The 10,477-nt window shown below is 37.6% G+C and overlaps 1 non-coding gene across 1 annotated transcript; it reads right to left on the bottom strand.

Annotated features, from left to right (window-relative positions):
- Positions 1-1,056: 1,056 nt before the first annotated feature.
- Positions 1,057-1,160, bottom strand: LOC116232769 (U6 spliceosomal RNA). Its single transcript, XR_004167752.1, has one exon. It is a non-coding gene; the product is annotated as a U6 spliceosomal RNA (small nuclear RNA).
- Positions 1,161-10,477: the final 9,317 nt, after the last annotated feature.

Genomic DNA, 10,477 nt, shown 5'->3' with positions numbered 1-10,477 from the left:
ACAATATAATTAAATTTGAAGCTAATAAATCAAATATAATGAGAGACAGAATGTCCGAAAGGTGGATAGGCCTCACCACAACACTGAGGTGAGGTGAGGAGTCCAGTTGAGCAGCAGGGAGACGGGAGGAGAGCCGACGAAAAAGAGAAGGCAAAGAAGAGCGCATCAGGTGACCTTGCCAGGAGTTATATCTCCCCTCTGTGAATGCAAAGTCCCCTGGGGAATGTAGTTCTTCTTCTCTTCCCGGCAGGTACCCAGAACTTGAGCATTAACAGTTAAACTCCCAGTGCCCCACATGATGTTATGATGTGGAATACCGAAAACCAAAAATCATAAAACCATGACAATCATAGAATGGCCTGGGTTGAAAAAGACCACAATAATCATCTAGTTTCAACACCCTGCTATATGCAGGGTTACCAATCACTAGACCAGGCTGCCCAGAGCCACATCCAGCCTGGACTTGAATGCGTCCTGGGATGGAGCATCCACAACCTCCTTGGGCAATCTGTTCCAGTGCGTCACCACTCTCTGTGTGAAAAAACTCCTAATATCTAACCTAAACCTCCCCTATCTCAGTTTAAGACCATTCCCCCTTGTCCTATCACTATCCATCCTCATAAACAGCCATCCCCCCTCCTGTTTATAAGCTCTTTTCAAGTACTGGAAGGCTGCAATGAGGTATCCCCAGAGCCTTCTCTTCTCCAAGCTAAACAATCCCAGTTCCCTCAACCTTCCCTCACAGGAGAGGTGCTCCAGGCCTCTGATTATCTTAGTGGCCCTCCTCTGGACCCGCTCTAAGAGCTTTATGTCCTTCCTCTACTGGGGGCAGTACTGCAGATGGGGCCTCACAAGAGCCAAGCAGAGGAGAACAATCACCTCCCTCCCTCTGCTGGCCACTGCTTTTTTAATGCAGCCCAGAACACAGTTGGCCTTCCTGGCTGTGAACGCACACTGGCTGGCTCATGTCCAGCTTCTAGTTCACGAGGACCGCAAGTCCTTCTCCGCAGGGCTGCTCTCAAGGAGGTCTTCCCCCAGTTTGTATAAATACCTGGGAAAAATATGGAACACTTCTTGAATTTGCATGTCATCCTTGCAGAGACCATGTTAATCTTCTCTTATCATTCCAATTTTAGTATGTGTGCTGCTGAAGTGAGCCCAAACTTGAGGCCAGTGCTATTGTCTTCCCTAAATGGCAGAGGGACTGAAGCCCTATTATCACCTGAGTTAGTAACTTAGCATCAGTGGAGAGTGGTATTTTAATGTTTTTAGTTACTTTTCTGGCAGAAGGGCAGAACAGGGCATGTTGATGTACTGGGTACAAGGTAATCTGAATTTGTGTTCTTTTTTATCTTATCCATGAGCTGTTTCAATTTCTACAAATTTTTTTAAGTGTTAATAGTGGCTTCTTGGGAAAGTGCAGCACCTGGGTATAACATCTGTTCTGAAATATAATTTATTTGTAAAAGCGTCAAGAGAAAACACTGAATTAGCTTATCATTTAGTGATTATGTCTTAGTGAGTCCCTAGAAATTTAGAAGTGGTTGGTTCAAATTTCTACAGGGAAAGGAATAAACTGAATGGTGCTCTTTCCATTCTGACAGGATGCCTAACCTCTCTGTTACTCAGCCATGAATACTATCACCAGCAATAGTTTTGTGAACACAGCCCCTTATTTTCTTCACTTTTCATATCGACTCTGAAATGGAATATCTAATTTTGGCTGAGAAAAAAGCAATTTCATCCAAGTTCTCATTTTGGCAAGAAAAAAGCAAAACATTTCAGTGTTTATTCAATTTGTTTTTTTCTAACTGGGGTTCATAGTGGGGGAGGGACAGAATCAGTTTGTATGTTCCCAATCTAATTATCTTGAAGGGGATTTTCCTCCTCTTGCAAGGCCATAAGAAAAATAAAGACAATTTAAAAAAATATATTTATTTTAAACAAGAATAAGGATGAAAATCAGTAAAATAAAGTTGCTTTTTGGATAAACAGAGTTTTATTACTTCCTCACAAGTAGCATTATGCTTTTGCACAATATTCCTGAAATCTTTGCAGCCCTTCGCAGGGCTCTTTCACTAACTCATAAACACACAGGAAAGAATAGATGTGTCAGTAACAGACTAAGGCAGCAGTAATGAACTGTGGAGTCAAACTGCTGATAACAACAGGAGTTTAATATTAGCCATTAACCTCTACAACATGCCTGTATTCAACTTGGAAACAGCTCACAAAAAATGTTACCTTGGCTATTTATATGCAGTCCAACAAAAATGCTCACATCTGAGGTTCTCACAGTTACAAATTATGTGCATGGTTAAGACTAAAAAACAAGAGCTAAAGTAATTGCAAACCTTAAAATGTATGGATACTCAAACTCTACAGGCTTTTTCTTATTTTGTGTGTGTGCGTGTGTGTGTGGTTGTGTGGAATTTCGTGTGACTTCTGTGCAGATACTTGATTTCTCCTGCAGAGACTGCAGGTCATCTGCAATGGTAAAAGATGGATTTCTGGACTGCAGGAGGTAGGGAAGTGCATGGCTAGCTGAAGATCCAAGCAAATTTTCACAGTTAACTGTAACTAAAATTAAACTGGTTATGTGCAAGTACAAACTCTCTGTGCTTTAAGGAAAAAACATTTTTGGGAGTTGTGGGGGAAAGACAGAAAGGAAGAGAGAGAAAACTTTTCTTTCATTATCACCTTTTAAGCAGCTCTGGGTCAAATTTTGATAAGCTCCTGTTTCAGCTCCTGTGATTGCTCAAGTTTCCATAAGCAGATGTGATCAAGTTTGTAAGGAAGAGGTGATAAATTTCATTAGTTTGCCTTCCTCCAGCTTTATAACACAACCTTCTGAGAGCACAGTATGCAGTACACACCTGTTTGACTAAGACAACAAAAACAAGAAAATGCTTCCAACCAAATATTGCCTTACATTTATCATCAGATTTTTATGGAAACAAACAAAAGTCTCCATGACAATGTTGCCCAAAGGGACACATTTTTGTTCAGTTTTGGAGTTTAAATCTTTGCTCCTTTACTATGCTTACTGTTCAGTATTTCCTGATTCCTCAAGCTTTGTTCTTCTGGAAGATCTTTTGTATATATGGAATTATCTTTTATCACATGCAATATTCAAATATCCTTTAGTTCCTTTCATTCCTAAATTTTATATTCCATATATAGAACTGGAGTAATTCATGGAATGTTCTTTCTTGGATTCTGCAAGTATTTGTAAACGTTTCTCCAGTCTAGACGTTAATTTTTGAGAAGGTTTTGCATGATCTTATAACTACCTTTAACTTTGTCAAATTACTGTTCCCAATTCCATCTGACTGTCTTCAGTTTAATTTTGTCTAACACAATTTGTTACCCTATGTTTTTCTTCAAGTATAAGATTTCTAGGATGTCCCTTTTCACTGGGCTTCCTTTCATGTTCTTATTGACAAAATCATGAATTTTACTTCTGTTGTTTTCAGAGAAGTGGGATTCATTCCTACACAAGTGTAACAATGTAGAAAAGAGCACAAGTATCAAATAATAAAGGATAATTTTTTGCTACTGTAAACATGGTAATTTTACCGTATGCTACCATATCCATATCACCTTTTACTGCCACAAAAGTATTTTTAATCATGAAATGCAAACAAACACCCCCAAAACCCTCAACCAGTTCTCTATAATTAATTTTTAATTCATATTTCCTCACTGATAACGTAAGCATGCTCCTAGCTTGCCATTTTAGGAAGATCAATCCAAAATAAATCACAGTAAGGAAAAGTGATGGTAACCATTCAGCATGACTAAGGTTGTTTAGATCATATTTCCTCCTTCCAAGTTAATTTTTCTCCTTCTTGTGTGTACTGGGTACAATGCATTTGCCTCAGTAGATTTTAGTATATCACATGTTTATTCAAGGTTGAGTAAGCAACACAAGACTGAGATTTTCAGGACTTAGATAATGTTTCACGTTCTGATCCACTTTATTCGGAAAAGTCACAGTCTCCTTGGCACATCCTTTAAACGCTAGTGAGGTCTTACTCTAATAGATGGATATCCCTATATTTAAGTACATTTATAAAATTGCTAACGATTAGTGCCGTTATTTCTCTATTTCAATAAGTAAGTGGAGAGAAAATACTGATACTTTTTTTTTTTTTTTCCTGAATTATTATAATTTTGTAAATGTAGAGTTAAATTCCAGGTTTTAATTCAACTTCAGACTGTCCTAAAGTATGGGAACGAGATTTAAACCAGTAAAAAGTTGGGGAATCCTTTTACATAGTATCACCTTCTTTACTATTATAATATTTGAAATTCTATAGACTTTCTATGAAAATGAACATTAAAATAAAAATTAAACACTGGGATGCTAGTGTTTTCAAAGGGATAGGAGCCCAAGGACTGAAACAAAAATATCCAATATTTTAAATATTTTGATAAATTAAAAGAGTTTGCACCACTATGAAGGTGATGCATACTATGTTTTAGCAGAATTTTTTACTGCATAGTGTGACAATGTGCTCCCCCCTGCTCTCAACCTCATCCTTTGGCCTGGCCATTATGCCTAAGGCTTTGCTCAGACTGATAACATTGCTAAATACTATGACTATATGTCAATCACCTTAATCCCATACATAGTGAGCAGCCCAAGAGACCCTTAGCTCTAATTTTTGTAACACCAGTGCTTGTGACCTCCCCAGATCCTTCTGAATATTGTGAACACGAGTGAATGTAGTCATAGGGTAGATTATTTGAAGTAATTGTTAGAGGTGAATTATTGTGATGTCATATCTTAGGAGAAAGTTCGGTGCTGAGGAAACCTGCAGAGTGGAATGTGATGAATATACAGGGATTCTGTTCCATGATAGTTCCCTTGGCAACACAAGCCCTGCAAACCTTACATTGTTAGCAGCACCGGGAGAACTTGGATGTTGACTTTGATGGATACAGCAGGAAGGGTGGAGTGCAGCCTAAATGCCATTCTCTGTGATAGTATTACAAGGATGGGAACTTACTGATAATATGAAACTGATAAACTGCATTGCTGTCACCCTGAGTCAGCAGCTTTTCATTTTTCATCACATCAATCACAACAAAGATGCATATGACTAGAGTCATGAAGCTCCACTTGAAAGTAAGCAAATAGTGCAAAAATGGTTTAAAGGAGGAAAGAGCTGGGATATATACCACCACAGAACGTTTGGGAGGACACTACTGGATCCTGGAACCAGTTTACAGGTACTGACAGACATCTATTTCCCATCCCTCAATAGGGATTCCTATTGGGTAAAATTCACACATGGTTTTACTGAGTGCTTCCCTGGAAAACTTAGAAATCTTTATAGAATTAGTCCATAATTTAACAAGTTTATGGTTGGTTATATTATTCACATTATTGGACAGACTCTGAAGACAGTATATATATCACAAGCAATCCAAAAGAATCTGTAATGTGTTGCTTCAATAAAAAGCCCTATCCATTAAAGTTATCTCTCTCACAGGGAGCAGCCAGACTCCTTAAAATTGATCATGAGATCCTATTTGAACGCAATTGTACCTGTAGCACCAAAGTGGGTATTTACCCTTTAACACAATAGGTGTAGGGCTTGATGGAAAATGTAAGTTTCTTTAATTATAGTGAAAAAAATGGTATCATTTTCATGGGTAAGAAGAAAACCAAGTTGTAACAGTATTAAAGTTAATGAAAATCTGTTAGTTGGCATGATTACAACACATGGAAAGCACAGTAGCAAATATAAAAAGCCTTTTCAACTTCTACATGATAAATGTATGCACTCCTGCTACAATAATACATATATTTTTAGATTTCCAGGAAAAGTTATCACTAAGATATATAGTGAATGATAAAATCAGAGGATTTTCCATTTTGATGCCTTAATTAGGACTGGAAATTCTGTATCTAGAACTTTTAAAAGAAATAAAACGCTAGATGTCAATTCTTAGGATTCAAAAATGGTAATTAAATTCATTGTGACAACCATATAGCTTTTCATGCTCAAAAGCCTGAATTGTAAACGCAGATATACAGGAAGAAAATCTGCATAAAAAGGTATAATATGATTAAAAACAGAGGAAATGTATGGTGTGATTACTTTCACATATCCATCTTTCACTGAATAACTGAAAGTATATAAATTATCCATATTCTATGAAATTTTCAGAATACAAGAGTTAACAGGCTTATGTTTAAGCAACAGATACTCTCCTTTTGATGCTTCTTTCATACAATACTCTTTTCCGTGTCTGGGTATTTGTTTCATTTCCAGAAACTAATAACAAAAAAATCACCTCAAAAAAACAGGAAACTGCTTAGAATGTGTGAGTAGAATATATTTTTTTTACAAAGACTAAAACTGCATCCTAATTAATTGTTATCATTTTATCTTGATTAAAATAATTTTATATGCAATTTTTTTTGTGATGAAAATTATTCATGGGGCCAGATCACAGCCATTGGGGTGATGCACTGTGACAAGGAAGGTCAGTTCAATGAATCTAAGTTGTCATGGTGTTTTAAACCTGAAATCAATACTATCATAAATAGAAACCTTGCTCTCTCTCTCTGACATCATACTTCATATTCAAATGCTTTTTGATTTGTTTTATTTTCATCCTCTTTCTATTGAAGCCCCTTCTCTGTACCTCTACATCTTTATCTCTTCAGTTTACTTTTAATTTCTTTCTTTTTATCACTGCCTCTCTCTTATGCTTTCTATATAATAAAGAACAATGACTGCAAACTCTTCCTGCAAGTCACTACTACCTTTCAGCAGATGGCACTGTTATTTAGTCTAAGTAACAGGGCAAGATAATTAACTTAAAAACTCTTCTTAAATGATTAAATATAGACTCCTTTTTAACTGCATTTCCATCTTACATACAACATCAATTACAAAAGAAAAGCAACACATAAAAAATATTAGAAAAATATTTTAAAAACATGACTATAATGAAAATGTGTCACTAAAAAAGTGACTTGAACCATTTAATGAACTACCACTCTTCCTAGCACACTGCAAACATAATTTTAAAATGATTTTACAGGACTGACATAGTGACATTATCCTACCACACTAGCAGGTAATTTTGAATTTTTTGGTATGGTCGCTCATGCACATCTGCAAAGGAATATCTGCAAAGCACTGCTGTCAGCATGAGTGCACTCCCTCTGCTGTGAGTGGCATCAGCTCTGTTTGACACGTGGAGACCACCACGGTCTGCACTGCGGGTTCCCACAGGCACACAGGGAGCCTGGTAGAGAACAAGCAAATGCTCTGCCAGTGCTGTCAGAAAAACATGCAACTTCTGTCAGCTCCAATTACAAAGAGAAGATGAATCACATCTCTTAACTCTGTCCCCGGTGGCACTCCAGCTGCTGGAAAGCAGCCGTGTGAGCTGGACTTTCTCTGGGCTGCTGCTAGCTCTACAGTTTTCCCTGCTGCTTCATTCTGAGGACTCCTGAGCTGGAAAACCATCTTCTATCATTTCTCCCAGGCTGATCCATGCACTTCTACTTACAGTTTGCTCCCATGACTTTTCTGTTGCAACTAGCACTGGCTGTTTTACTTCTAATACATCCTATAACCTTACAGATTCAGTTGCCTTTCAGCAGTCCTGAGAAGAAGGACTTCAGGGTGTTGTTTGATGAAAAACTCAACACGAGCCAGCAATGCGAGCTTGCATCCCAGAATGCTAATTGTATCCTGCATGTCAAGGGAGGAGACCCTTCTACTCTGCTTTTATGAGGCCTTACCTGGGGTCCTTAGAACAAGAAGGGCATGGATCTAACAGAGTGGATCCAGAGGAGGACCACAAGGGTGATCAGAGAGCTGGAGAACCTCTCTTACGAAGACAGGCTGAGAGAGTTGGTATAGTGATAGGGAACTGAGGGAATGTATTGATAGAAAAATGGATAATGACTTTTAATTAAAAGAGGATAGACTTAGATTAGATTTGAGGAAAAAATTCTTTACTCAAAAGTGAGGTAGTGGAACTGTTTCGCAGAGAAGCTCCAAGGGTGTCCCTTCCAGGACAGAGAGGTTGAAGCTTTGATCAAGCTGATCCAGTGAAGGTGTTTCTACTCTGGTGAGGGTTTGGTACTAGATGATTATTAAGTTCTCTTCCAACCCAAACCTTTTTATGATTTTATTATCTTATGATTCTATGATTCTATTATATTGTTTCCAGAGCAAATGGCTAATGGTGAGGCTTATGAAATTTGTCTGGTCCTCAGAGTATTGCTCCCTGCAGCTCTTGCACTACTATGTAAAGAGCAGGAAATGGTGGACTGATATAGAAAGTAAATGTTTGAAGTCAGTCCTTATAAACAGCAATACATCGCTGAAGGGAGTCATCAAGTGTGTGCTCATAAATAAGGGATGGCCTACAGGACATTGTAATGGGGAAAATTCTCATACCTTTTCTAGAGAATCTGAATGACAGGATACTTCTCTCATGTGCTTGTGGGGATCAGTGGAGGAATCAGAGGTCTGTACACAATTACAGGACTACGACTGTAACACTGTGATGGATGGATACAGACTATTTAGGAAAACTGGCTGAGAATTTAAGGAGATAGACGTGCCTTTTATGTGAGCAATGGGGAATTCACTGAGCTCTGCTTACAGATCTACACTGAATCAGTCATGAGCTGCATCAGAATTAAAGTGCAGACCTATGTAAATGATGTTTTTACAAATTTCTGCTATGAACTACCTGATCAGGATGCCTTCTTCAAGCATTTGGAAGAAGCCTTACATTCTCCATCCCCAGTTCTTATGGGGAACACCCCGAATATCTGCTGGAGGGACAGCACAGCAAAGCACAGAAGGCTTCAGAAGTGCAGTGAAATCTTCCTAGCATAGCTGATTAAGGAGCCCACAAGAAAAGAACAAGGCATTACAATAGACCTGGTTTTTAAAAGAACAAAAACTTGTCAGGGAAGTGAAGGTCAGCAGCAGCCTCAGCAGTAGTGATCATGAGACAGTGCAGTTTAGGATCCTCAAAGAAGACAAAGTAAAAAGCAGGATCACATCTCTGGACATAGGAGAGCAGACCTTGACCACTTCAGAGACCAACTTCAAAGACTTGATACAGCTGGGAAAAAAAAAAGTCTGATAAAGCTTTGCTTTTCAAGAATCACCCTCTCCAGTGATTCGTTCCAATATGCAGGAACTCAAGGAAAGGAAGCAGGGTGTGTGCATGGAAGTGCCAGAAGCCCCTAACTGGACTTAAATATGAAAAGGAAGCATGTAAGGTGTGGAAAAAGGTTGAATGATCCTGGAGAAACATGGGGATAGTGTACCGGGATAGTATTAGAAAAGCTAAAGACCCTCATGAATTGAATCTGGAAAGAGTTGTGAAGGGCGACAAGAAAATCTTCTATAGGTTTAGTAGCATCAAAATAAGATACTTTTCCCTTTCCCTCTCTCCCACCAAGATCAATTCACTAAACATTTCTGTGGTTTTCTATCACAGGATCCTATCTTGCTTTCCTTCATTCCATCTATCGCTTTCCAACTCCTCAGACTTCTCTTGAACATTATCTGTCTTTTCATATTGCCATTTTAATCACCTTTTTACTTTTTTTTTCTTTCTTTTTCTTTTCCCCTTCCCTATTCCTTTAATCTCATGACTTAGCTGTTCTGTCTTTTTCCCTTGACTACCAAGCCGTTTTGTCACTTACAAAAGTCACATTCCATCACTTCACTCTCATTTGTCTATGATTCACAGACTGAGAATGGTAGTGTAGAAGGATGTCTTTTTAAATGCTTCACTTTCATTCCTTAACTTGCTGTTGCTATTTCCATGCCTTCATCAACCTTACATAGCTTGTCTCATGCTTACTAGTGCATATGAGGACGCCAGTGTTATTCCATTGCCCATTTTCTGTCATTGAATAGGAATCAAAATATTTTACATTTTGTTCTTATTTCTTTAAGTTCTCCTAAAAAAAATAAAATAATAATGCTTAATAATTAGAAAATCTTAAAAATTCTTTAACATCAGACCACCAGACCTCATTTTCTTACTCATTCACCCTAGATGTGGCTTTGCAAATCTTACCACAAATAGCTCAACACAAGATCTTTTTATTAAGCTTTAACTCTAGTTACTCCAAATGTCATGTTATAATTACTTTCCAATTCTGCTAATGGAAAGAGTTAATGTTTTAGAGCTTGCAGGTGGATCAAAGTAGGGAGACGATGTTAAGTAGTAATGAATCTGGGAGCAGATGGTGTGGACATGTGAGTTTTATGGAAGATATTAAGATTTATATAAATATATATATATATTATATATATAAATATGAAGTAGTAGGATAAAAGAAATTATTTTAATTCTGTTAATATTTTTATTTAAACTTCAGATTTTTTTCCTGAACATGTTGTTTTCATAGAACTGTCATGTTTTACAGCATTTAAAATCATTTCAACATTAGTTATAGAAGCATTCA

The sequence above is a fragment of the Phasianus colchicus genome, chromosome 1, assembly GCF_987193195.1.
Source record: "Phasianus colchicus chromosome 1, bPhaCol1.hap1.1, whole genome shotgun sequence".
In the NCBI taxonomy this organism is placed as follows: domain Eukaryota; kingdom Metazoa; phylum Chordata; class Aves; order Galliformes; family Phasianidae; genus Phasianus; species Phasianus colchicus.
The sequence above is the reverse complement of the archived record's forward strand: the minus strand, read 5'-3'. Positions and strand labels throughout refer to the sequence as shown.